We start from the raw sequence: 25,876 nt of genomic DNA on the forward strand, positions 1-25,876 counted from the left end.
TCGAGAGTACAGGCTTGGCCAGAAGCTTTCTTGTCACGGTGACGGCCAGCCCATCTCAAGTTTCTAAATCCGTGAACAAATCCAAAATGCAAGTGAAGTATTTCGTGACGCAAAGGTGGTTGCGCCCTCTCTCCCTGATACTGGAAACGTTTGGTGAAGTTGTACGAAACCACATGCTGCATGCCAGATCGGGAAAGGCAAGAATCAGCATAATCCTATCGAATTCATTGACCAGGCTACAGGACAGACAAATTCGTTTACTGAAATCTATAGCCACATGATGAGTCAGTTCAAAGAGGAAGGAAACGTTATGCGCGAGGCGCAGGAGGAGGAATAAACTTTTATTAAACAGCAAGGTGCTGGTATCAGGGGCACCCGCCCGGTGAGAGGAGTCCTCAGTCCAGGACCCCTTGGAGTCTACCGGCCTTCTTCGCTCTCTCGACCAACGTTGAAAAGTATATATCACTGCGCTATAGTTGAAATCGATTCATCGTGCGACTTTGTTTCCGCTAAACCATTCATTTGCGCTAAGCGAACAAGGTCAGAACAGGGCGCTCGTCGTTGTCCACATTTCTCTGTCCTTGATTGCTTTACGCGAAGTTTCGCCGTAAAAATTCCATTTCACAGATTCTCATGAACCAGAATATCCTCTTCTACCCCTAGAATATACGCCGCCATGACATTACATTTCGCTATACTCGGTTACAAATCAAGAACGGCACCACCTCATGTAGTGTGTATCACTCCGCCAAAGCGCCGGACCCGTGACATCATTGCGCGCGCGTTTTGAAAGGGGTTTGCTATGAATGCGTGATATCGTCTGCCTTGTCTCATGCAGTTTGTTTGTCGTCACTGGAGTCGTTTATAAGCATATTAAGTCCAAAAAATCACGGGAACGGCTCACGCCATGTTCAAAATATTCCCAGTAACGCCCTACTTGAGCCGCGCGGAGAAACATCCGGCTAGGGTGATAAGGCACAGCGGCAACTTCCGGTGCCGTTCTAAAGTTGTCACCTAGTATAGTGATTGTGTCTTCGCTCTGCTGGGCTACATATAACCCTGTCGTCTGCATCAATTGTAGCGCTGCTAGCAGAGCCTAAGGACAAAATCGCGGCTCTTTGGACCACAAAAACAGAAAACTACACCTGTAGAAGTGCGCTGTCGCTATCCTTCCCGCTATCCTGGTGCGCGCGACGCCTTCACGACATCCCCGAAACAGCCGCCGGTGCCCAAGGCACGTTTCTCCAGCGGCCGCTCGTCACCAATCTCGGCCACGCAAACAGCTCAGTCGGCAGCACGCTCGCCCAATTTCCATAAACGCATATTCTTCACACGCAAGGGAATGCCGCGGCTGCGGAGCTTGTAGGTGCCGCGCAGTGTATTCGGATCGCGTCTCGTTTGCTATCCCTACTTTTACCTATTTTTTTTTGTACGCGAGCACACTTTGCCGAACACCGGCCGGGTTTTTTTCGGAGTCAAGTTTTTTTTTTCCCTTTCTAAAGGCCGCGCTCTCTAGCTCGAGAATTCCAAACAGAAAACAAAATGCGAAATTGGATGCTAGAGTTCGTTCTAAGGCCTAACGCAGTGCGGGAAAGCCATCTTTACGCAATATGTTTCGCAGAACAAGGATGGTAAGTGAAATCACGTAAAGCCCGCCAATAAACAGAAAACGTTACCCGTGGTTTAAATCGAACCCGGGTCTCTCGTGTTATGAAGCCGACGTCTACCCGGTTACGCCATTCCGAAGCCGCTCGGTTTTCGGACTTTGACTCAAGTTGCACGGGAGAAACCTTCATGGTTTAGGCATCGTTCTCTTAAGGAAGTGGCTTTGATTTTTTTTTAACAGCGAAGCTGTTTAGCAAATAGTAATTTTTCGGGTCTGGTTAAAAATACCAATAAATTGCAGAGCGCGCGCACGTGACCGTGGGCCTCGCGGTGACCATAAGGCAGTCAACAAAACCAAGGAAACGCCGAGCGCTCGTGTGTGTGTGTTCCTCGCGGCGACCACCCAGCGTCCCCGGCGCATGTTTGTCAAGTAAAGCATAGTCGCTTGAAAAGTTAGGCTAAGATTAGGCCAAAGTTAGGCCAAAAAAAAAAACAAAAAAAAAACAGCGTTCGCCGTAGTGGTGGCGACACTTGCTCGGAACGATAAAGACAAGGTCCTAGCGTACGCCTCTCTCATGTGATGTCCAGTGATTATGACTTCCTAGAAAATGAAGGAAGATCACACTTGTAGCAACAATGATGGAGTAAAGGTCGTTCGCAGCAAAAGAAGAAGGAAATCGTTAAACCTTTTTGATGGTCGTGAAGGCCGCGTACAGCTTCCATTCCTTTAAGTCTAACGTGTTAGTGCAAGCCTCTTTCATTTTTTTTTTTTCTTTTTCAGTCTGTGTAGAGACGTTTGCTCGAAGCAAGAAAGCGTACGCCTGAGTGGAAACGGTTATGAATGACGGCGGTGATTGGGTGGACGAGCCATTGCTACTATATGCGGGCTCCATTACTGTAAAATCATGTCTGTTACTGTGTAAGCATCTAATGTTTTACGTAAGCTGACGTGAACAAAAAAATGGCGTCACTTAGCGTACTGCGGTTTCGCTACAATGTTGCTTTATTAGTGCAAAAAATTACACAGCTTGAAGCAATTGCTATTTATGGCTCGATGTGAGAAGGCGTATTATCTTACAAAGTGGATCAAGTAGCATTCCAATGACCGGTGTGATAGAGGATCTTCATTACATTAAAAAAATCGCACACGTCTCGCCGCTTCGTGCGCAATTGCTGACCGGAATGGGGTGACCGGAATACTAAGAGATCTGCGTCGGATAATCCCGGCTCATGTCTCTCCAGCACTTTTTGTCGGCAGCCGAACAAAGTTAACACACATGTTAAGTTTGAAGGGGCCAAAACTGCAAGCAGCGTGGCTGACCACGTAATTTGCAGTGTCGTCGCGTGGGCTACAGTTCAACGCACCTAATTTCACATCACAGCCTGAGTCAGGCTTCGGCGACGGTAGCACGTACGTAAGACGGCACGCAAGCGCCAGACACTATGCCGTTTGTAACCCGCTCTTCAAGAAAGAGCAATGTAAGAGCAAGTAACAATAAAACCACTCCTAGTCTAGCTTCCCTTAACCCACCCGCACCATCCCCTTTCGAACTCTTCTTCCCTCTCTCCCCTCTCTCTCAGCTTTTTCCCACGCCCTGGCATTCTTCTCGGCCCGAGGAGCCCCGCCAGACGGCAGCGATGGACTCACGGCGAGCAGTCCATCCGCGAGTAAACTAATTACGCCCTAATTGCTCTTTTCCTGAACGAAAGGGCGCCCACACATTCGCCCAAAGGTTGCGGGCCACTCTGCCTCGTGTGTGTGCGTGCGTGCGTGCGTGCGTGTCCGCCCGTTCTTTCGGCGGCACGGCGTTGAATTGCCCGAGCGCTCTCCTGGCTTCGCCTTCAAGCTCGCGTGGTTAGCGTGCGGTGCACCCCTTGCAAAGCGGGGATTGCCGAGGTCGGTAAACCGAGTCAGACGAGCGAGTCGTTGTCGTAGAATTACTCCGAGTGCGCGGCTGCAACTCGTCTTCCCTCAATGTTGATGCTGACGGTAGCAATGACGGTGGCTGACCCTGGTGCAAGCTCGGTGGTGTAAGTGTTCTGGTTGCAGCGCCAGGTACCGGGTTCGATTTCCAGGCAGGGACGTTGCATTTTGCGTGGGTATTGGGAAATTGTAGACGACGCTCAGTTGGTTAGGTTAATCCGCAGTCTTCCACTGCTGTGCCCGTTAATTAGGGGCACCCCTAGACGATAGACTGTTCTCCCTGCTACAATCTTTGTGTGACTTGCTCTGATACACCATCCCATCTCCCGTCCCTTTATCTCTATATCCCGCAGCTGGTACTCCACGTAAAATAAATAAATAAATAAATAAATAAATAAATAAATAAATAAATAAATAAATAAATAAATAAATAAATAAATAAATAAATAAATAAATAAATAAATAAATAAATAAATAAATAAATAAATAAATAAATAAATAAGGTGCTGCTGTAGCGTCGTTGCCTAATCCTGGCGACAATGCTATTTGTCGTAAAACTGCCGCCTTCTCGAATCGAAAGTGCAGAAAAACTTTAAACTGACCGGAGCAGTTTTCGAATGCGAAACACGTTCAGCAATATATTCCCACCAGGCTTCCCGCGCTCAATCGAGAACGCGTAACGGCCTTTCAATACAACGTTTTGGCTATTTCGATGCTGATTATTCTGATATTGATGGCAGTTCACCAAGCGGTGGTATTTTAGCCATTGGCAACGTTTTTTTTTTTTTTTTTTGTAATTTATCACCTGGGACTCTGCCTCAGACCACATGTATTATTACTTTTTAAGCTCCTCTACATGAAAGTTTCACCGCACGTTGAGCATCAACATCATTGTGCCTTCAACCACATCATCCCCTCGATGACCTGAATACATATTATAACTTGACTTTGCTTGGCGTGGCTTAGTATGGCTTTTGCAGTTAGAAATCATTACAGAGAGGGAAGGCTATTTCTGTTCACGTAGATCATAAACACATCGAAAAGAATTAGCGAAGCTTCGTTTTACTGAACCTCAAGGAACCTGGGGCAAAGTTCGTTTCACTGACTTAAAGCAAAGTAATTTGCATATGAGAGCTGAGGAATAATATGTGTCTGTCCCCGATGAATCAGTAGGGAGGATTTGAACGACTGTATGCTAACCAGCGCAGTGCTCAATGCTTCATGGGATCTGCATTCTTTCTGCGCTGGTGCAGGTATTGAACATTTCAATGATTACCCGTGAATAAAAAAAATACACTAACAAGAATTTGAGTAAAATAATTCTGGTTGCTGTCGGAGGTAGGTCAGCCAACTGGAAGAAAAACGGTTATCGAGCACAGATGCAGCCCGCATTAGAGACATATACTGACTACGATTATTGAGAGAAGACTCTTTGAATGCAACGTTGCCTTCTACCAGGTAGGAGGACCTGCCCCCCCCCCCCCCCCTCCCTACCTCCCAACCCACTTTGTCTAAAATGCAGAAAAACACATTAGGACGAATTCAAACAAACACGTTCACAAATACAGGACGAGTAAATCATCTATTCCCTACACAATACTACCCGGATTCCGTGTTTTGCGGCAATTCAGGAACACTCCATCGCATCGTCTGGGAGTGCGACAGGAACCCCGGTCTCCCCACCATTCCCAACTCTTCCCGTGAGCAGTGGGAGGACATGTTATCTAGATCGAGCCTCGACGACCAGATTATCTTGGTTGACCGAGCGGCGAACGCCAGGATTGCCCTTGGACTTGCGTACCATAGGAAGCCACCCCACAATTTATTTTTGTTTCTTAAACTTTTGTTAATGTTTTTTCTTCTTGTTCTCTCCTAACTTTAACATTAGTTGTAAGCAACTATACCAATTACTTTGGCAAACTCACGACGTTTGCTCTTCTGTTAGTTAGCTTTAGGGGCTAATGAATGCGTCAGTTGGGTTCTCAACTTCAAATTAATGGTTATTTACTTTTCAGCGATGAAATAAGGGCAACATTCACAAAAACAAGCCTTTCTAAATTCTGAACACTCAGGCATATTAGGCATCGATATACGCTACATATAAAACATTTCCCCATGCCATACTGCGAGTTCAGCGAACGTTGGCAAAAACTCCAGTAACAACAAAACATTCCCATACGAAATACGCTGCAGCAAATCTTATTTTCTTTTTACTGCTCCAACGTCGCTACTACGCAGACGACACACCCGTATTATGCACAACATGCTTTTCCGAGAAGTGCCGCGCATTTTTCTTCCAGTGTTCGTTACTCCCCCCCCCCCGCCCCGTTTCTATTGTCGCTGATCCTGTAGTATACAAAGAGACACTTTTCAGAACCTGTTGGCTGTTGCCTGGGGTTTTTACCCTCCTAACATTTGTCCCAAGTCCGTCTTGTTTAGGAGCTATCAGGGACGAACACGAACGGACCCCAGACAACAGGTTGAGTGCAACCGGGACCATGTTGTATCGCGTACGGACCTCCGGGAGTAGGTACGACATCGGGGAATGAAAAGAAGAACACTCTAGGACGATAGGACAGACAAAAACACTCTGTCTTTGTATTGCCTCTGTCGCTGCTTTGCACTGTTATTCCGGCCAACAACTGAAGAAATCCCCATAACAGTAAAACACCTGCTAAAAGACCAAGGCGCCACAACATCTAAAGTTTCACTGTAATACCCCCCTTACCCGACAATCCAGTATGTGGGCAAAGGACGAGAGCCTATTTTTTCTACAGCCAGTGTTTTTTTTTTCTCTTTAAGCGTAGTTGCGATAGCTTGGCTATTTTGGTGTGAACCCGCCATGACAACGAATCCACGAGTGCCGTAGGTTCAGGCACGTTCAAGCTGCCGAGTTACGATCCCGGCCAAAGTAAACGAAAGTGCTCGCGTGATCGCGGCTCGGCTCGGCTGGTCACCGAACCTTGCCGTTCTTTGTGCTTTTACGTGACTGCTTGCAGCGCAGGAGCGCCCTAAGGAGACAAAGCCGTAAGGGTAGTGGGAACGGCGTTAAAATGAACGGGCAACCACGTAGCGGACTAGGAGCACCAAATTGTTGCACAGAAAACAAAGACGGAAAAATGAAACAGGAAACACAGAAAGAAGGGGCCGTCAACCGCAGCGCCAAGGAATCACGCAGAGTCGTCGTCCGAACACAGCAAACACCTATCAGACGACTCGCAAGCTACGCACAGGTGGGAGAATGCGTGGTGCAGGGTTTTACGACGACGAGGCTTAAAACGCAGTTGCGCGCCGGGAAAAACAGGCTCCTTATATTCTCATTGCCGATTCATAGGAAAAAAAAAAACACGATCATTTTTTCTGACAGGAATCACGCGGGAACGCAGAATGTTTTCAAAAGTTCACATTGGTGTCATACGCACCCAAGCCAGGCCGGGGATGTGAGGTGCACAGCTGTGGAGAACTGTAGATTCGTTTAGATCAAAACAGAATGAAGCGCAGAAGGAAAATCTCTAAGGCGTTGCGCTGCTGAGCACGAGGTCGCGGGTTCGATTCCCGGCCGCGGCGGCCGCTTTTCTGATGGAGGCGAAAAGCAAAAACGCCCGTGTGTACGAGATTTCGGCGCACGATAAAGATCCCCAGGTGGTCAAAATTAATCCGGAGCCCTCCACTACGGCGCGCCTCATCGCCTGCGTTGCGTCGGCGCGTTAAACCCTACAATCAATCAATCAATCAGAAGGAAAATCTACTTTGTTTTGAACTGTTTTAACGATGAAAGCGCTATTAGTACCCTTGCCAAGCAGCTGAAGTGCGTTTTTTATCTTTGCGTTGTTATTGTTTGCCGCGTTATTTTCGCTAGTTTCGTTTGCTGCACGTATAAAGGCCGACCTCCATGCAGCGAAGTTTCTCGGCGAACTTGGCGCGGCGGACGCCGTGGTTTGACGCGCCGCTCAGTTTTCGTCCACCCCAACCTAAATGCAAAGCGACGCGGCGAACGCCGCCGATGGAAGACAGGACAGGAAGTACAACGAAGTACGAGGCTGTGATTGGCTGCGGCGTCAAAATTCAGTTTGCCGCTTCCGGTCGCGTTCGCCGCCGCGCGTTCGACATCTAGCTCGCGTAGATCGCCGGCGAACAGCCGTATTTTCGACGCCGGCGGCGGAGCGGCCGCCGCCGGGCGACGTTCGCCGCCTTTTCGCCGACATTTCGCTGCATGGAGGTCGGCCTTAATTGTGGTGGTGATGACGATGTTTGTCAACGGAAGTGAAATAACGCCATAGCGCGCCATAGTCCGTTCCTAATTTACGTTTACTATGAGTGCTTTACGGCGACAAGTAGACACTATCAGTCTTTGCGACAGTCAACTGCAAAATGTTCCTCCGGCGTACGCTTCACTACAGTATACGCGATAAACAAGGCGGTAAAAATGAGAAACAAGAATGGAAACGGGATGAACCTCAGAGCAAGAATCATTCAAAGATAACGAAACTTGCTGTGGTTAGGCATAAACTGACGTACCTTTTAACACGGAGAATGAAAAAAATAAAAGGAACTGGAAATGGAATTGAAATTCATGCATCTCAATACACTCTGTCATGGCCTAAAAGGTGCATAGAGGGGACAAAACTTTGTGACGTCAATGCTTCCTCCGTGACGCATTCCGCATTCTTTGGCGATAACATCAAACGAGGCGGCAGTGAAGCGGAAATAAACGGACAGCAAGTGCAACAAAGCAGGCACTGGTGGTCGTTAGCAAACACGTGGCTTGAAAACAGAGTATATGTGATATTTGGGGGATAGTGGCAGAAATTTCCACTGTAGAAGCGGTAGCGCTTATATAGAGACACACATTCCCAGCCAAGTTACGACCATTCGGAGGCATCAAACTGGTAATCCGAATTGATAGCAGTATTTATCATCATCAAGCGCCGCATTAGCAACTCCCAAGTTGCACCAGAAAAGTGTGTAGGTTATCCGTTCAGACCGCAATTATGTGTGCTTTAATCTAGACCAGAGCTCCTTTTTATTTATAGGCGAGTGGTAATAATATTCGCATCGCCTAAGGTCAAAATTAGCAGAATTAATATTTTGCTACACCAGGACAATGGGGGGATAATAAATCATTCCCGTGCAATACTTTTAGCGGCACGATCGCATAAAGGTGCTCGTTCATGAACAACTCGGTGTTCCTAAGTAAACACCTGTTGTTAACTTGTGGCCCTGAACCATGGATCGTGTACTAAAAATTTCCGTAAGCGCCGTGCAGTTCTGCAAATAGTTATGCCTTCCGAAAGTAGCGCGAGAGATATGCACTATGTACCGGCGACAAGGACCCTTTGCTGCGCACTCGGAGCCACAAGTGTTCACTTGAAGGAAGCCGAGGAGAGACGCTCTTCCGGAGCTACACAACCTCCGGCAATGACGACTGATAAGTGGGCGTAAATATTTACCCCTCTCCAAACTCTGCCCCGCGTTGGAAGAAAAAAAGGAACTCGAAAGTAAGGACACTGGAGACAGGTTCTGCACCCCGTTTTCCATCTTTCGTTTTATTTCAATGGCACGCGGAAGGCAATGACAAGGGAAGCAGGCACTGAGGGCCTTTTGAACATAAGACGGAAGGACGTCGCCTAGAATGCCAACGCTGTTATCACGTCGGCTTATTTTCTGCCGTTTGAGAAATAAATAGGGTTATATAGCTGCGACGTACCCGCCAAATGTCTGGCAGCCCTCAAGGCGTTGCTACTACAAACACGTTACCTCCTTTTCAAGGAGCCCTTAAAAAGAGCTCATGTCTTTTGGGTAATGGCATGAATGGAGGCCACCGAGAATTGAATCAACCGGAAAAAAAAAAACAAGGCTTTTCCAATGTTTAACGACCTAAACAAACAGTCAAAACAAACCGGCGAAAAGTGGGGCAGTGGGAGCGATGCATCGCTACGGTCCGGCTCAAGGCGTGCGGGATAAAACGCGCAGGAAGCGGTCATAGAGTTCGTTTCTCCTTCGGCAAGCTTTCCTGCCTGGACGTGACCGATTGCGCCTGTTATCCGCGCTGACGTTGTTGATAACCCTCCGCGCTTTTTGCCGCCAGCCATCATCGCTCAAGATACCCAGCACGCCCTCCCTGCGCTTCCTATTCTCTTTCCCTCTCTTTCTCTTTACCCCCCCCCCCCCTTCCCTTTTTTTCTCTTTTCAAGTTTCTTTTAGTTGAGCGGGTTAGCTGCCCGCAAGTTTATCGTGTTCTTTTGGAGTTCAAGAACAAGACGAAGCCGAAGAATGAAGTTAGTGCTCCAACGCCGAATGCAGACAAAGCACTAAAATATTCGCTTTTTTTTTGTCTGGTCGTCGCTCGGAAGAAGCAATTTGTTTCGCGTCTAACATCGGCCATTTTTCAGAAGAGTGACATTAAGCGCAATGCACATTTCTCTCGCCTCCCACCACCGCGAAAGGGTACACGCGCACTCATTATATTAAAGGGTTTCAAACATTAGGAGACCTTTGAAAACGCTGATCAGCGAAGAAAAAAGGGCTGGCCAAATGTTTTCGGCCTGCGTACATAGGCGTGACATTTTGCTTTTGATCATCCTAAATTGCATCCGACATTTTAATCTAGATAAAGCGGCATTTTTGTGGTGGCGCGCGAGAAAAAAAATGATAGCGTCACTATAGTGGAAGCGTGTTTACTGTACGGCAATAAAGGCTGCTGCACATATTCCTAAGTGAATACACACAGCTAACTAAAAGCAATAAGAGAGGCGACCGGCCGGGATATCACCGCCATTCACGTCAATGCACTCAGAGCCAAAAAAAAACGCAAACGCGAAGTATGGTAGGACATACATCCGTGCTAAAAAAAAACCAAAAGAAAAAAAAACTGCACAACAAGTGCATACAGAAGCGTGAGTAATTTAGAAAACTTCAGGGCACTGGCAGAAATAAACGGTAAGGTCATACAGCAAGCACCAGGCGTCATACACAACAGCAATTGACCCGACCCCAACTAATACTAAACGGCTCATGCGCACCACCTATCCGTTAACGAGCAGGCATGCTCAGAGTGGGAAAAGCTGCTAACAGAGAACTTTGAGAAAACACCAGTGGCCCGAACGAGCAAACAATCACGTGAAAAGAAAACTCCGCTAACAAATCCGCGCTTCCAATGAGCTGTGAATGCGGATGTTTGAACGTCCAGTTGAACACATGAGACGCCCTGCTTCCCCCTGGCATTGTCTAACGGCTTTGTAATCTTGTCGCTTGAGACACCTGGCTTCGCAATCCGCTTTAACACTTTCGAATTGCTTCCATCGGTCTCCTACGCATTGCGCCTCTTCTTGTGCCTGCCGACGTGTGATGGATGGGGGAGCTGACGACGATGGTGAATTCAGCTGCATAGCAGTTCGCTCGTTTGGCTGCGTTCTTCCGATCCCTTCATCTTCTGTGTACGCGTGGATGGCCACCTGTAGCTACTTCCGAGGTTAGCTCGCGCTGTGCAACGCTTGGAGCAAGGGAACGCCTCCGAAGGTGCCGTTTCGCTACTTTCGACGCCGACCACGGCATTTCGCTCAGTGGTCCATTTAATGCTTTAATATTCAAATGATGAGTGTATGTTTCGAGTGATTCGCCACTTGGACGTTGATCAAAAATGCTCCTGAGTCACCCATCAACAGGAAACAAAATAATAACCATGTGCAGCTTTATACATTTTGCAGTTGAACCCTAAAGTTACGCCACGGTCGAGCGAGGTGGAAAGATTAGATATTATCCTAACCGGCCTCAGGTTTGCTAATGAGTCAAGGATATAAGGCGCGTTCGTAGCCTTTGATTCTGTGTCGGTTTTGTGGCGCAGTGGGAAGAGCACCATGTACCTCGCGTTCCGCCCACAGGTAGTGAATGCGTTGTATCAGCAGCTTTTTCACGTAGTTTGAATGAGTCAAGGATATAAGGCGCGTTCGTAGCCTTCCATTCTGTGTCGGCTTTGTGGCGCAGTGCGTAGAGCACCATGTACCTTGCGTTCCGCCCGCAGGGTCGTTGGATCGAAACCAGGCGCCGGTAAGTATTATTTTTTTATATAGTGTAGGGGGGAGGGGTGCGGACCTGTTGTTGAGAGCGAGGAGGGTAGCGTGATGCGGGAGAGGAGGAGTGGGGGAGAGGGCGCACCTGGAAGGGCTGTTGCGGACGCCGAGGCACGCCGACAACGCCGGGTGACATCGTGAGTTAAAGAAATGCTCTGCATTTAAAATGCTCCTGAGTCACCCATCAACAGGAAATGAAATAATAACCGTGTGTAGCTTTGAACTGTGTGTAGTTGAACCCTAAAGTTTCGCCACGGTCGAGCGAGGTGAAAAGATTAGATATTATCCTAACCGGCCTCAGGTTTGCTAAGAACCCCAAACTAGAGCTGCGGGGGAGTCATTTCAAATCTTCGTGGGAAACAGTAGCGCAAGGAATACTCAAGGGTAGCAGATCACATTTCAAAGAGACAAAAAACACAAAAATCGGTTTAGGCAAAGCAAATAGGGTCCAGCGTAACAAGAGTAATCGCTCAGTGGTACAGCGTATACCTCTGACCCAAACTCTACCAAGTTGAAGAAAATAGAGTGAAGCACTAAAAGATGCGGCAATGAGCCCTGTTGGCGTATAAAAACGCAGCGCGTGGAGGCCGGTGACAGATCGAGGCGCTAAGGAGAGCCCGCTGAAGAAGGGGAATTGGGGCCGCCACGGGACAACCTCTGCGTGGCGCATTTATGGCCACCGGGCTTCTTTCACCTCCCAGGTACACAAGGTCCTTAAAGACCCGCGCAAAATTCGGTAGGCCTAATTATGAATCAGCCGACTCCTCCCGCAAGTGGAGAATAGTTGGTGGAGAATAATTTAGATAATCTTCGGGAATACACGCGAATGGGGTCATCAGGAAAATCGCGAAAGGTTAGAGAACTACGCCTTCTCATCTCAGAGGTGACTGCGATGCCCCACAATGCTTCCCTCAATTTATTCCTTTCTTTCCAGTGAAAATCCTGCGACAAAGTGAAGATGGCCGGCGCCCACCCGCCGCCTGCCCGGGCCGATAATAAGAATAACAATGGCGGAATCAAGAGGGGGCCCCGAGACCCGAGGAAAGATCATTCTTCATCGCTGCCCTCCTTTGGACACCTCCCCACCGGGACGGGCTCCGCCAGTGCGAAGGTCAATATTTGTCTTTGTCTTCCGCCCGCCGGGCAAACATTTAATCTTGGGCGAAAAACCGCAGGCACGCTCCCTGGGGGGTTGGCGGTGGGAGGACGGTGGATCCCGCGCACGCTTTCTCAAAATAAGCGATGGGAGAAAATGAAAAGCGCCGAGTGGACAGCGAGTGTTATGTACGCGCGTGATGACTGTTTGTGTACTTAAAAACCCGGGTGTTTATGCCGTATACATACACTTTGGAGCCTTGACGAGAGTCGCCGGTTTGCGAGGCTCTCGCAGTTGGAAGCATCGGAGTTCAGTTCCGCATTGCCGGCTTTCCAATGGCATGGCTACAGCGTTACTGAAACAAAGTACCGGGTAATTTTTATATATATATATATATATATATATATATATATATATATAAAAGCAAAAACGCCCGTGTGTACGAGATTTCGGCGCACGTTAAAGATCCCCAGGTGGTCTAAATTAATCCGGAGCCCTCCACTACGGCGCGCCTCATCGCCTGCGTTGCGTCGGCGCGTTAAACCCTACAATCAATCAATCAAATCAATTATTAAAGTTGCAGGCCTTACTGCCAGTGCTATTCGGCTGTTTCGAAAGGGTTTTTTTTGTGCGGAATGTGCTATAAGTGCCATTTTTTGTGATACAGGGATAAAGAAGAAAAAATGGAAGTCAAGGAAAAATAAGTTGTTTTCTGGAAGCGGGAATCCAACCCACATCCTTTGCGCAACGCGTGCGGCGCACTACGAGTTCTGCTATCCCTTAACGGCTCCTCTTTCTACTTAAGCGTAAGGATTTTTTTTTACTACTGCTGAGAGGCTGGCCAACTAGCGCCCCCTCTTAACACCAACGGTAGGCGTGGAGCGCCTTGCATTTCCCTGCGGCCGCCACCGAAGACACGGTGGAAAGTCAGGGATAGCTGATGGCATTTCCGGACTGCTGGAGCCAGAACACTCGCAATGCATTTTGCAGAACAGAAACATACGAGACGAGGGATTCTGTAAGGACACATATCAAAGCTGCATTCCCAAAATATTGGTACCTTTGTTATATCCGTTTCTTCTTATTTTCGCTTTTATCAAATCTGCCTTTAAAGATTTTGGTAAGACTATTTGTGTGCATGAAAGAAGCCTTCAAAGGCCTTATTTGCTCCATTCACGTGCGGTAGTAATTTTGGCACATTTTTTTCTCGCCCTAGAGGCAAGGACGTTTCCCAGGTATCAGCACACCGAAGATACTTCACGCGATCGTAGAAAATGTTAAATGGTGCTGTCGGAGCAACAACATTAAACCCCGCCACAAGTCTCCAGTTTCCTTTTGTTGTCGTTCGTTGGCACCGTCCTCTTCACCGAGCCAGCGCAATGACTGTAACCCAATGACGACGCGTATCGCTCTTGGCGAACACGGGTGTGCGACTCGTACGAGACGTCAGCTCCCGCGTCGAGTTCGGGACGGTCGAGGAGTCAATGTCTCCTGTTCCACCGCGTGCTTGAAGAGAAAACGCAGCTGCCGGGGCCACTTACGCCGAACCACTCCGTTCATGGCGCGCGAGCTCAGCGTACGGCATACGACCACGAAGGGGGGCGTGTAGCGAAGCCTCCTCGAAGGAGCCAGCGAGCGCTTTCTGCGGTGCGAAACGTTCCCGAATGGCACCGTAATCACCACCGCCGGTGAAACAAACCATCCCAATCTTCGAGTGCGAGAAATGGAGGCCGCAGAGCATGCATCCCCCACGTTCCATCCTTCCTTTCTCTCCCGTCGCCTCTCTGCCCTTTCTTCCCCTTCGGATCACGCTAGCACAATAGGGCCAGAATAACCACCGCGCAATCCCCTAAGGGCCTCCCGGCATCGACCTGCTCCTCAAACGTGCCGCAACTCCTTTTCCATGTGTACAGCCTTTCTGTCGCTGCTCCCGCTCTTGCACCAGCACAAGCAGAAAACGGCAGGCGGGCAGAGAACTTTGCGAGAGGCAACACATTCGTTATTAAGGACGATAGGCTTTCTTAACGCGGAAATTTTGGACTTTGGTCCGTCCGTCCGTCCGTCCGTCCGTCCGTCTGTCTGTCTGTCTGTCTGTCTGTCTGTCTGTCTGTCTGTCTGTCTGTCTGTCTATGTCTGTCTGTTTATGTCTGTCTGTCTGTCTGTCTGTCTGTCTGTCTGTCTGTCTGTCTGTCTGTCTGTCTGTCTGTCTGTCTGTCTGTCTGTCTGTCTGTCATTCGAGCCAGACAGAAATTTCAGTGGGGAGCCTGCTCACTACTGGGTTATTGACCCACTGCGCAGTGTTTCTTGCGCTGTTGGTGAAGCGAAGATGAGTGTAGAGGGAATTAAGGGAGGACGAATAACGGGAGAGAGAGGAGGAGTAGAGGCGGGAGAGGATGGGGAAGAGAATGGGAAAACAAGTGCAGCAAGATTGGGAGGGGACGCGGGGGAGAGGAGACGGCAGAGAACGGTGAAGTGGTTGGCGAGGAGGGTGTTGGGAATAGGAAATGCGATGGCGAGAAAGAGGGAAGTGAAGCAGAATGGGTGATGATAAGGAGAATGAGAGGAGGCAGTTCCTCAGCCTCTGCAGGTGTGCTTGTTTGTGTTTCGGGACTTCTATGCTTTGTTTGCCCCATGTAATCGGCAAAAACGTGCACGTCGAACTGCGTTTTCTTGGGTAATATGGATAAGAGTTTTTATTTTTGCCTATTGTGTTTAAAAGAGTAATGTATCTTTAGGTCCTCTGTGTTTCACATGTTTGACAGAAAAATATACATCGAAGTGCGTTTACTTGCGTCACATTGGCGAATGTCTAAGATGCCATAAACCAAATTTTAGCTTTGTGTCCAAGAATCTGTTGTGTGCACAAAATGATCAACGAAGCTAGTCACACATTACTAGATAGAGGTAAAACATCCGCGGTTCCGAGTAAGAAGTATTCACGTAAAAAGCCCGTACCAAACACAACCTTACTGTGACTAGTTACCCCGTCATATGGAACGAATTGCTTTTTTTTTTGTATTCCCGCAAGCACAGGCTAGTGAGGTTCTTTCGCACATGTCTTCATCGAGCCGATCACGGAGTTCCAGATGCCTTATGTTCAAACCATACCGACGTAAGTTTATGTTGTTCTGTATCGTTCGTTTCCCGCAATAATACTGCGCGCTGCTTGAAAGCACAGCCGCCCGTACTGCAGCACATAGTGTGTCTATCGAAATCTAGGGCGACGTTTTACAAAGGAGCTGTTTTGCTCAAATTTCCAGGAGATCGATGCGGGCATAGACTGAGTGCGTAGATCATAAAGCATGGTAGCATGCTTAGAGCTAAATACAGCTCCGGTGTAACCTCTCCAATCACCACCGGTTTTTTAAAAATAAATTACACCAAAATATAGGCGTACACTAAAAATTACGCTATTGAAAAGTCGGAATGCGTAATTTCGGTTCCGGACGGCATAAGTGTAGGTTGACGTCAGTTCGGAATCCAATTTAAGTGTTAGAATGTACTATTCTATTACTCCCTGTGCACGGGTCTAGAGTTATATCCCTGCTTTGCTCAAGCACGTATATTATTCCCTTCTTTTTGATGAATCGGCATAAGTGCTTTGTGCAATTGTAAGTGATAAAATGTAATTTCTCCGATACGTTCCGAACAAGCTGGAGTTGTTGAATCTGCTCGTTGAAAACGTTCCCAATATTTCCCACACAACGCAACCGCCGAAAACCCCAGCGGCTGCAACAGGGGTAACCAACGCAACTTTAACCTTGGGCCTAGACGAATTACAAACTCAGAAATAAACAGATATAAATAAACTCACCAAGGTGGCAAGTTGGGATAGTTGCTGCCCTTGCATCTGATGGAACAGCGCGAAACGACGGGGACACAAAGAAAGAAGTGAACAGGACAAGCGCTCTTTCAGTGCTGTTCCCCAAGATATAAATAAACTCAGTTTTGCCAAGAACGTCTCCAGAATTAAATGCTGACATACGCACATGTTGTCCAACATCGTGGGACTCAGCACTAGACGGTCGCCCTACAGAGTAAAAAGGAATGTCATCACTGTACGAACAGACAAGATCTTGCAAAACGTCCATCGCGTTAAGACGGCCGAGAGGTATTCCCCGCTTGCCGATTTAATTTACAGCGGATTAGGAAACCTCGACGCGCAGCTTTTTACGAAACGCCTTTGAAATTATTCGGGCAAAAAACGGGGGGCACCAGCAAGCGAAATAACGTTCCCTCCGGTAAAATTTGATTCACGGCAATCAATAAAAACAGTACTACAGAACGTCGGCACCCGTTTTCCACGGCGGAGCTGCCTACACTTCAAATTGACGCACCCAGACTGCTTTTGCTAATGCAAGACTTCGTGGATTTCGGAGAATAAAGTTCCAATCTTGTATGGAAGGGCACTCGCTGTCCGCCCCCGTCTCATTGTACGTTTCCTTAGGAAAGACTCCATTTGCTCTGCTTACACAGAGGGAAATAAAATTCAGTATGCGTATTTACGTTGTCTCGAGAACGGCGACGGTAGCGCAGGATCTCTTAGGCACAAAGAGAGCGAATACGTACTCCTAATGCCGCTTTACGTTATTCAGAAATAAACGTGAAGGAAATGTTGCGGTAACATAAAAGTATCTGGGATGTTTGCGCAGCCCTCCAGTTTTAAAGAACATCGGGCATAGAAGTGTAACAGTCCTGATGGATAACCAGCCTCAAAGAAACGGAGACACAGTGGAAAAGGCAAATGGACGAAAGATGAATTAAAAAGCCCTCGGAATAACTAACACCGCAAAAAAAGCCTAAATTGTTTACCGGCAAAGTTCACTCACACTACGGCTTGATTTTCAGGCAGCGACTATGTATACGTACTAGTGTGGTTTTTATCTGCGTATGTCATATACAGACACTTGATTTTTCTCTGATGTGTTTGCTTGTGCCTGGTGCTGTTGCATATGGAGATATAAAGACTACAGAACATATTGACGCGCTACCGTTATTAGGCTCATTTTTCGATTTTGCAGTGGCCTGCCGCCCGTGCGCTATCAGTCGAAGTCATCAAGCTTCAGCGGAAGTGCGTCAGCAGTTCTAACAAAATACTACGGCTGAGGCAACCAGATACAAGGACTAGCCGAAATCGGGAATATCCAGCAGAGTCGAGTAGAATGTGGAGAGGGGGAAAATGATAATGCTGCCAAGGAAAAGAAAAGCTACGTCATCTGACCAGGCGCCGCGCTTGCGCGCTGAAGTTCGCTCTACACGCCATGTGTAGTCGCATGCTGAGCAGACCTGGTCGCCAGCCCCGCCCGCAACTGACGCCGCCACCAAAGTGCATCAACGACGACCTAAAACGATGGAGGGGCCGACGTTGTGACACCTAGTAGTTTTAAAAGGGGGCAAAAGATTATTTTAACGTCAGGCTCATTGTAACAAGAAACGCACTAACATGTGCACCGACGAGACACAAAACCGAGTATATTGCGTCTAATTAAAATATATTTAAAATGATAATTTTCGCGGTCGTATCACCACTGCAAGCTCCGTCCGGAAAACAACAACTGGCGCTACGCGGCACATTAAAAAAAAATCGGCCAGCATCTGACCCCCGAAAAAAGTCATGTAAGAATCCTCAGCGCGAGCCTAGAGAGAAGCCGCAGAGCCGGTCTCGCATTCGCCAAAATAGAGGAAATATTTTACCATTTAGCCCACATTGTAAGACGCCTCTACACGGGAAGTGTATTAATAACAGAAAGAAATTTTGGGAAGCTTAACCATGTCCTGAATGGCGAAGCTGTTGTAGGTGATCACTGTCGGAAAGTTGAGTTTTAGTATCGTTGGGGTGTCGTGGTTGACGTCGGCGGCATGACATCTCAATCATCTTCTGTTGAGCGAGGCCAGAGTGAGCTCACCGTTTTTTTCCACTCTGCAAGCGCGACTTGTCGTCTCTAGTGGACGCTCTGCATGCCGAGCCTTTCGAAGCGCGGCCTCTTCCTCAGCCGTGCGAACAATCCGCGACCAGGCCATGATCAGTCAATGATCACTTACAGTAGCTTAGACATTCAAGTCGCGGCTCTTCTACGGTACAGAGCGCATGCGCAAGACGACACGAGGACGAACGAACGAGGGGTGAACGCGGTTGCGTGTATTTCTCGTTCCGAGCAAGTGTTGCCACGATACGGCGAACGCAGGAGTTTTTTTGTGGCCAATGATGACAAACCTCTCTAAGTGGGTATGGTTGGCCTGAAGAACGTGCGCTCGCGGCCCGCGGTGATCGCTGGAGATTAATTTTTGTTTGCCAATATTGGCCAACTTTTTAAGGGGTGTTCTTAGCTTAACGAACGTTCGCTAGAGGCGTGCTTGCACGAGGGTTCGGCATTTTCTCGGTATTTTTAACTGCGGACCCCATACACAAACGATTTGCTCAACAGCTTGGCCGTTTAAAACCCACACGTTCAGTGAAGCCACCAAGATAAACATCTTTGATCTTAGACACTGTCGCCTTCTCCCTCTCGAACTGACCAACCCCCGCAGGCGCAACTTTTCACGCTTATGTCTTAAGCCACGCGAGCGTATATGTCCTCTAATTTCCCTGTGCCGCTGTGATTAAAACCATTGCGGCTAGCATAGATCTTGTCACTGAACTTCAGTACTTGGCAAGCACAAGTGGTAAATGCAGCAATTGCGATCCAAAACGATCCCTCGATGCCGGAGTAACGCTAGCGCGCATCATACATCTTTACGCCTACACGTAAATGTCGTCTGCAGCTTTTATGTTTGGAAATATGATACTTGTCAATAGGGTGTGTGTTGCATATGGGAAAAGAAGGAGGCGTAGGTGCGACCCACTTTCAGTAAAGGAAGAACGTAGTTACCCCCTCCCCGAAGACAGGTATAAGGAGGGGACAAACTGCCAAAGCGGCCACTGCGCACCGAGGGAATTCGATCCGCCCAACAGAGACGCACTTGCCTTTATCGACGACGCGCTATACAATGCACGCGCGCAGTCTTGAGAACGGGGCGAAGAGGAGCGGAGGTGGGCGGTGAGAACGAAGGCGAGGAGGAGCGGGAAGATAAAGGGGGTAGGAGGGAGGGAAATAACGATACGACGGAATCGACTCGTGCGGCTGCGAACCGATCGATCGGACAGAGTTGGAGGATAAGAAGGGGGCGCTCGGGTGCCAGGATTCGGGGCCCACCCACGGTCGGGCCCGGGGCCGTCGAGGGTCCCCCGGATTTCGCACACTGACGAGCTGGCCGAGTAGCGCGGTGTGAGGAGGAAGGAGCTTCTGCGCCCGCTCTCGCGCCTCCGGGAAGACGAAGGGGTGGGAGCGATCGGATCAAACGCTGAAAGACAGACAGGCAGAGAATGGAAGACAGGGGAGCAGAAGGACGGAACTGGATGTTATACGAGAGGAGCTAGCGCGGGTCGCCATCGACGATCGGCGTACCGATCGGCCCACCGGCAGCCATAAGTGAACTCCATCCGGCTCTGATTGCGCGTTTTCCGTACTCGCGCAGCCCCGATGCCGTGCATGTCACCGAGGCGTTCCATCACGTCCCACTCCCTTCCCCCTCACCATCCAATAGATCAATATATCCGCCGGCCGGTCTCTTCACCAAGTGGCTGGCCAACAGAGCTTTTTTTTCTTCGGCATCTTCCCCGAAGTCCGGTCGGCGGACAAGCCGTCCTTTTCCCCCCCAATGCGCGATATACTACTTCCGACGCTCCGCCGTCGAAACAGATCGCGGTAGAGTAGTAATTTTTTATATTGACGTCCTTGCTCGGTCGCCTCGCATCCGCACTGCCGCTTAACCTTCGCTGACGCTGCCAGTTCCACTTATCTCTCGCCCCTTCTTCTCCCTCGGACCTCGCTCTCTGAGCGCCTGTCTTGAGGAGAAGCCAGCCGTCTCATTTCCTGCAGCGCACTGCACTAAAACGAGGACCGAGCAAGACGCTTCCTGGCTCCTCACGGGTCGGACCTCAGAGCAGCGCATCCGCCCTGCCGGAATCGCCATGCTTCCAGACGGTCGTCGAGGGCGGCACCCACCATACACCCATCCACGAACGCTCCGTGCAACTTTATGGGGCTTGTGTAACGTTATTTGACGTGATGGCATAGCCGGCGAAAGAAACTCCCCTTGGAAACAGCTGCCAGTGACGCACGGCGCATTTATATTCAGGTCTTGCGATATGTGGGTCGGGCGGGAAACTTGGATGCCTTTGTTTATTAATTTTTGGTCCATACGGCACGGCGCTTGAGACGGGGAATGAATTGGGTCTGGAAGAAGAAGGCTGTCCCGGAGTTCGGGCCTTGGCCTAATTGCGCTCGGCCGGAAGTCATTGCGGAGAGAGCAGCAGAAGTGAAGCAGTCGCTGTCTCGTACAGTGCTTTGAAAAGGCGCTCCACTTGCGTTACGATGCAGTGGGAGTTTCGGCGAGTTCTTGGCTACATCGTATGTGGGGTAAAATGAATGACGAATAAAAGACAAGGGTCTCATTCACGTTTACAATCTACCCGATCATGCCATCCTCCAAGGCGATGATTGTCAGTTCGTGGAAACTGTCAGTGAAGCCACCTTCACAGGCGGTTTTCGGAACGTGCAGAGGATGGCATGAAGCCATGATTTCGTGGCTGATGGGTAGCCCACGACCAATTTGACATGTTTTATTTTTTCTAAAATTTCCAATTGAAACCTGTTGTGAGTACTAGAACAAACGTACGCACGGTATGCGCTCTGATTGTCCAACGATGTTATGTTTAGATTTCCCGCGAACAGGACCGACGTAGGCACGCAGATGTAACGTTGCCAATATTGTTTGGATCGGGTTTAGCAGTTTGCCATGATTCCGTCAGGCGTGTTGGTTTGTTAGCATCCCAAGCGAGCCCTCATTCTTCCTTTTTCGGCTCGGTCAGCTCCAGCCATGTCATTAGAGACTTTGACAGCTGTTGTATATACCACGACCAAGATAAGCAACGGTGACGTTCACTGACGGCTACCCCCAAAACACTTCCAGTTTTCGAGTATCTATTTTCTCACTGCAACAAAAATAAATTTCCTTTTCACCTTTCGTAGCTAAGTACATACATTTAGGGCGTACTAAAAGGACAGCCAGGAAGCAAGATAACGACTAAACGCACGACCGCGCTTTTAGCTAAGATATCAAAATTACGCTGTTTCAACGCAACCGTTGGAAACATTTTTTTTCTCGAGAGACAGTTTCTAGGGGTTTTTATTTATTGTACACACCGACGTCGTAGCTCGCGCAGTTCGTGCATCGTATACCACCATATTGGTATGCATGTTCTTTTACCTCCTGCTTTTCTTTCCTTATCTTGCTCCTTATCTCGCTGGTGCACATCACTCAACTTAATGTTGGTAACCTTGCCACCATAGCATTTCTTTTAGGTTTAAGGAGCACGAAACATATTGGCAGGGATCAAAAATATATAGCGTTAGGCTCCGAAGGAACGTGGTAGCCTTTAAGGGGCCATGATGACGAAATACAAGCTTGGCTCATTAAACAGACTGCTTCATCTTTATCGAAAACTTCAAAGAGGTAATAGATATATAAAAAAACGTATGAATCAGTGGCGACTATACAGCCACATTCTGGCGATTATTCTACGTCGTCACAGAGACATCTTTGTGCGACTGGCCGCCGCCGACCTACGCCATCACCAAGAAACATGTTTCTTTGTGGGGCTTCTAGCTCCCTTAGGTTATATAACGTGAATGGTAACGTTTAACTAGCAAATTGATAACTCCGCTTTAACGTTGCTCCGTATTTTTCCCCACCTACCCATATTACGCGACTGTAGCACGAAGTTTGAGTTTGTTTTTTCCAGTATTTACTCACTTTTCTCGTTCAAAAAACATCTTACCTGACCAGAATGGAGTTGAGAAATTAAACAATGTTGGAGTTTGTCTTCATGGCGCCTTCATGGGGCGCGTAGTAGTTGTTCAAGGGCAATTTCACTAAACAATGTGGGTATGTTTTAACCGTCGAGAAGGTGCCTACCCACGCGTTACTAGGTTGAGCCGGCAAAATATGCGGTTTCTTAAGATTCCATTATCAAACAGCGTGACCGGAGCTCGTCCGAGGAATATAAAGCCGCCAGGGACGACAAAAAAAAAAAAAAAAGATTGTAGGGCCTTTATTATCCGTTTTAAGACTGCTCATATCCCTCCCAAACATGTCTCACCGGCACTGCTTTTGAGTAGAGTAGTGAAGCCGAGTTTAAAAGGATTTAGTGTAAAGCTTGAGCATTGCAACGTTGCCTTTCTCACACAGGGTTTGGCCGTGAAGCCTAGTTATAACAACAACAAAAAAAGGGTTAGTGCCTGTTTCCCAACGCTGTACACTCAGCAACACTAAACACAGCGGACGAAAGCGCATACGTACTCAGCTCAGCGGCCTAATCACGCGAGAACTCTCTGTAAGATGTGCTGCCTACGCGTTTTGACGTCATAGGGTAACGCCCAGGTGCCCCCGGAATATTTTTTAAAGTGTTCAATTGAGATAACTTGACTCCGAACCGGACGCAGTTATGGGGTTCGGAAGGCCGCGTCCGAACCGGACACGTCCGAACGGGAGGCTGCTTCGGAACTGGACGCAGCCTACGGGCAGAAACGTGGAGGCTCATTAAAAGGGTTCAACTTAAATTGAGGACGACTCGGCGAGCAATGGAACGGGAGATGATAGGTGCAACGTTAAGGGATAAGAAGAGAGCGGAGTGGGTCAGGGAACAAACTCGTGTTAAGGACATATTAGTACAAATTAAGACGGAGAAATGGGTGGGGGCGGGGCATTTTATGCGAAGGCAAGATAACCGTTGGTCATTAAGGGTAACAGAGTGGATCCTTAGAGAAGACAAGTGTATACCAGTTGGAGGCAGAAAGTTAGGAGGCCAGATGAGATCAAGAAGTTCGCGGGTATAAACTGGTCGCAATAAGCACAAGACCGGGATAATTGCAGATTAATGGGAGAGGCCTTTGCCCTGCAGTGGGTGTATGCAGGCTGCTGCTGCTGCTGCTTCTGATGATGATAATGACTCCGAACCGGACGAAGCCCCACAGAAGTGTTGGTGTCCGTGGTAACTGAACTTCGAATGGTGACTGGTACAGTCGGCTCCCGTTAATACGAAGTCCACAGGGACCGCAAAATTCTTCGAATTAACCGCGAACTTCCAACTAACCAAATTGACAAGAACAGCAGTGTTACTAGTCCTGTTACTAGTTACTAGCACTGTTACTAGTTACTAGTCTCCCTGAATGATTTCATTTAGAATCTCGATTTTCATCGCGAAGTCAATCGTAAGACACAGGTTACTATAATAGTTGATGAGACTCATCGCTATGGTACAAGCCTGAAGCCAGCGTGTAGTGCAGAAACTGCTCAAAATAGAGAGATGTGTACACTAGCACGAGTCTAGATTGGAATGCTACTTTATCAACTGTGGACTGCCTCTGTTGCGATGGCGGCGACATAAGCAGAAAGGACGGCGCTGTTCTCGCCCCTGAAATTTGTGAATTTTATTGCGAAATTATTTTCACCAGCATGCTTTTGATTTCAAATAACTTCTAACTAACCGATGTAATCGGTTTTAGGTTCGAATTATCGGGAGATGTCTGCCATATAGGATTGCGTGTAAAATTGCCGGGAACAGCATGTTACTTCCAATTAACCGAAAATTCCAATTAAGTGACTTCGAACTAGCTAGAGTAGACTGTATCAGAAATAATTTTCGTCTATGTGACTTGGCACTTTTCCAAAGTGCAAGCAGGCCTAATACGAGTGACTGGCGCAGGCCACATTCACTTTTGTAAGGAGGGTACCTTATATTGTACCCCGGAGGTGTTGTTCTGAACGTTGTGCAAAGTGTATACGCCCAAGGAATGTCACTAATTGGGGCATCCTTTTATGGCTGGTAATTAAACTTGGCCGGAATGCAAGCTCTGCTCAGAACTGCGGTTCCACATTAAGACGCCGTTCCGTTCGGAAGGTTACGTGTATATTTTATATTCAGCTATATTTTATACTATTCAGCTGCCAAGCCCTGTATTGTTTTATATATATATATATATATATATATATATATATATATATGTGTGTGTGTGTGTGTGCGTATCAGTGTGTCGAACCGAAAACAATACCGGTTCCATGAGTTGAGTTATCAGCTACGTGAGAAAAAAGAATTCATTAGTCAAAAACGACAATAAAAACAAAATAGAACCAATACTTCAGAACGATGTGATTTTCCAATCACAGTGGTGTAATTTCAAAAGCAAACTTTAAACAATTGGGCGATATATTAGGAAAACAGAAGTATTGACGATTTGCGAGCTACATTTCCGGCCGGACTGTATGTTGTCCTGGGGGCTATATACATAACGCCAACGCCAAGAGATATGTATAATGGTGGGATATATTTTCCCCCTTTTTTATTTTGTTGAAATCGAAAACCTCGCTATGAAATTGCCCATAACCGTAACCACCAAACCTTAGAGTTAGGCCTGCCTGCTGGCGCTTTTAAATACCAGCGTATAATACCAGCGCGTAATACCAGCGTGTAATGCCAGCGTGTTATACGAGCGTGTAATACCAGCGGTATAGCATAAGAAAATATCCTACCACACCCACGTAAATGCTACCAATGAAGTCGTTTATTTTGTCCCCTAAACTAATTGGTTAGCTGTCACATTCTCGAGGGTGTAAGCCGCAATTTTCTCAGGAGTAAGCTTTAGCTAAGCCGCAGCGATTGCACCAATGCTCTGATCTGTGGAATACATTTTGCGATAGCTATCACGGAGGTGTGCGTCACAATGAATATGTCATCGTTCCGCCTGACCCCCGGTAATCGTTCGGCCCGCTAAATTGCGAAATCTTATAAAAATTATGCAGGAGGGTTGCAAGCTGGGCTAGTTGGAAATACCTTCTTGGATAAAACCTTGCGCGTACTCAGACAAAGACGAAAGAAGTGCAACACAAGGACAGCCGCTGGTCTAACAACTACATTTGAATATCAAGAAGGGTGAATAGGAATACTCAACACATACAATAAAGTAATAAAAACACAATGCGCATGGTCGAAACAAGTTTACAAAAGTCACGGTGATACCGCAACTAGGTATACACATGTTACAGTCAAGGCACACGCAGATATGCAATCTCTTTAGGATGGAG

General features: G+C 47.9%; 1 protein-coding gene across 6 annotated transcripts in view; it reads right to left on the reverse strand.

Moving 5' to 3' along the window:
• The window catches only part of Epac (Exchange protein directly activated by cAMP), an 841,204-nt gene that overhangs the window by 281,894 nt on the left and 533,434 nt on the right, over positions 1-25,876 (reverse strand). The gene's annotated exons all lie outside the window — the stretch shown is intronic.

This window comes from Haemaphysalis longicornis, unplaced genomic scaffold (assembly GCF_048455015.1).
Source record: "Haemaphysalis longicornis isolate Haplotype H1 unplaced genomic scaffold, Haemaphysalis longicornis Haplotype H1 scaffold_2, whole genome shotgun sequence".
Classification (NCBI taxonomy): Eukaryota; Metazoa; Arthropoda; class Arachnida; order Ixodida; family Ixodidae; genus Haemaphysalis; species Haemaphysalis longicornis.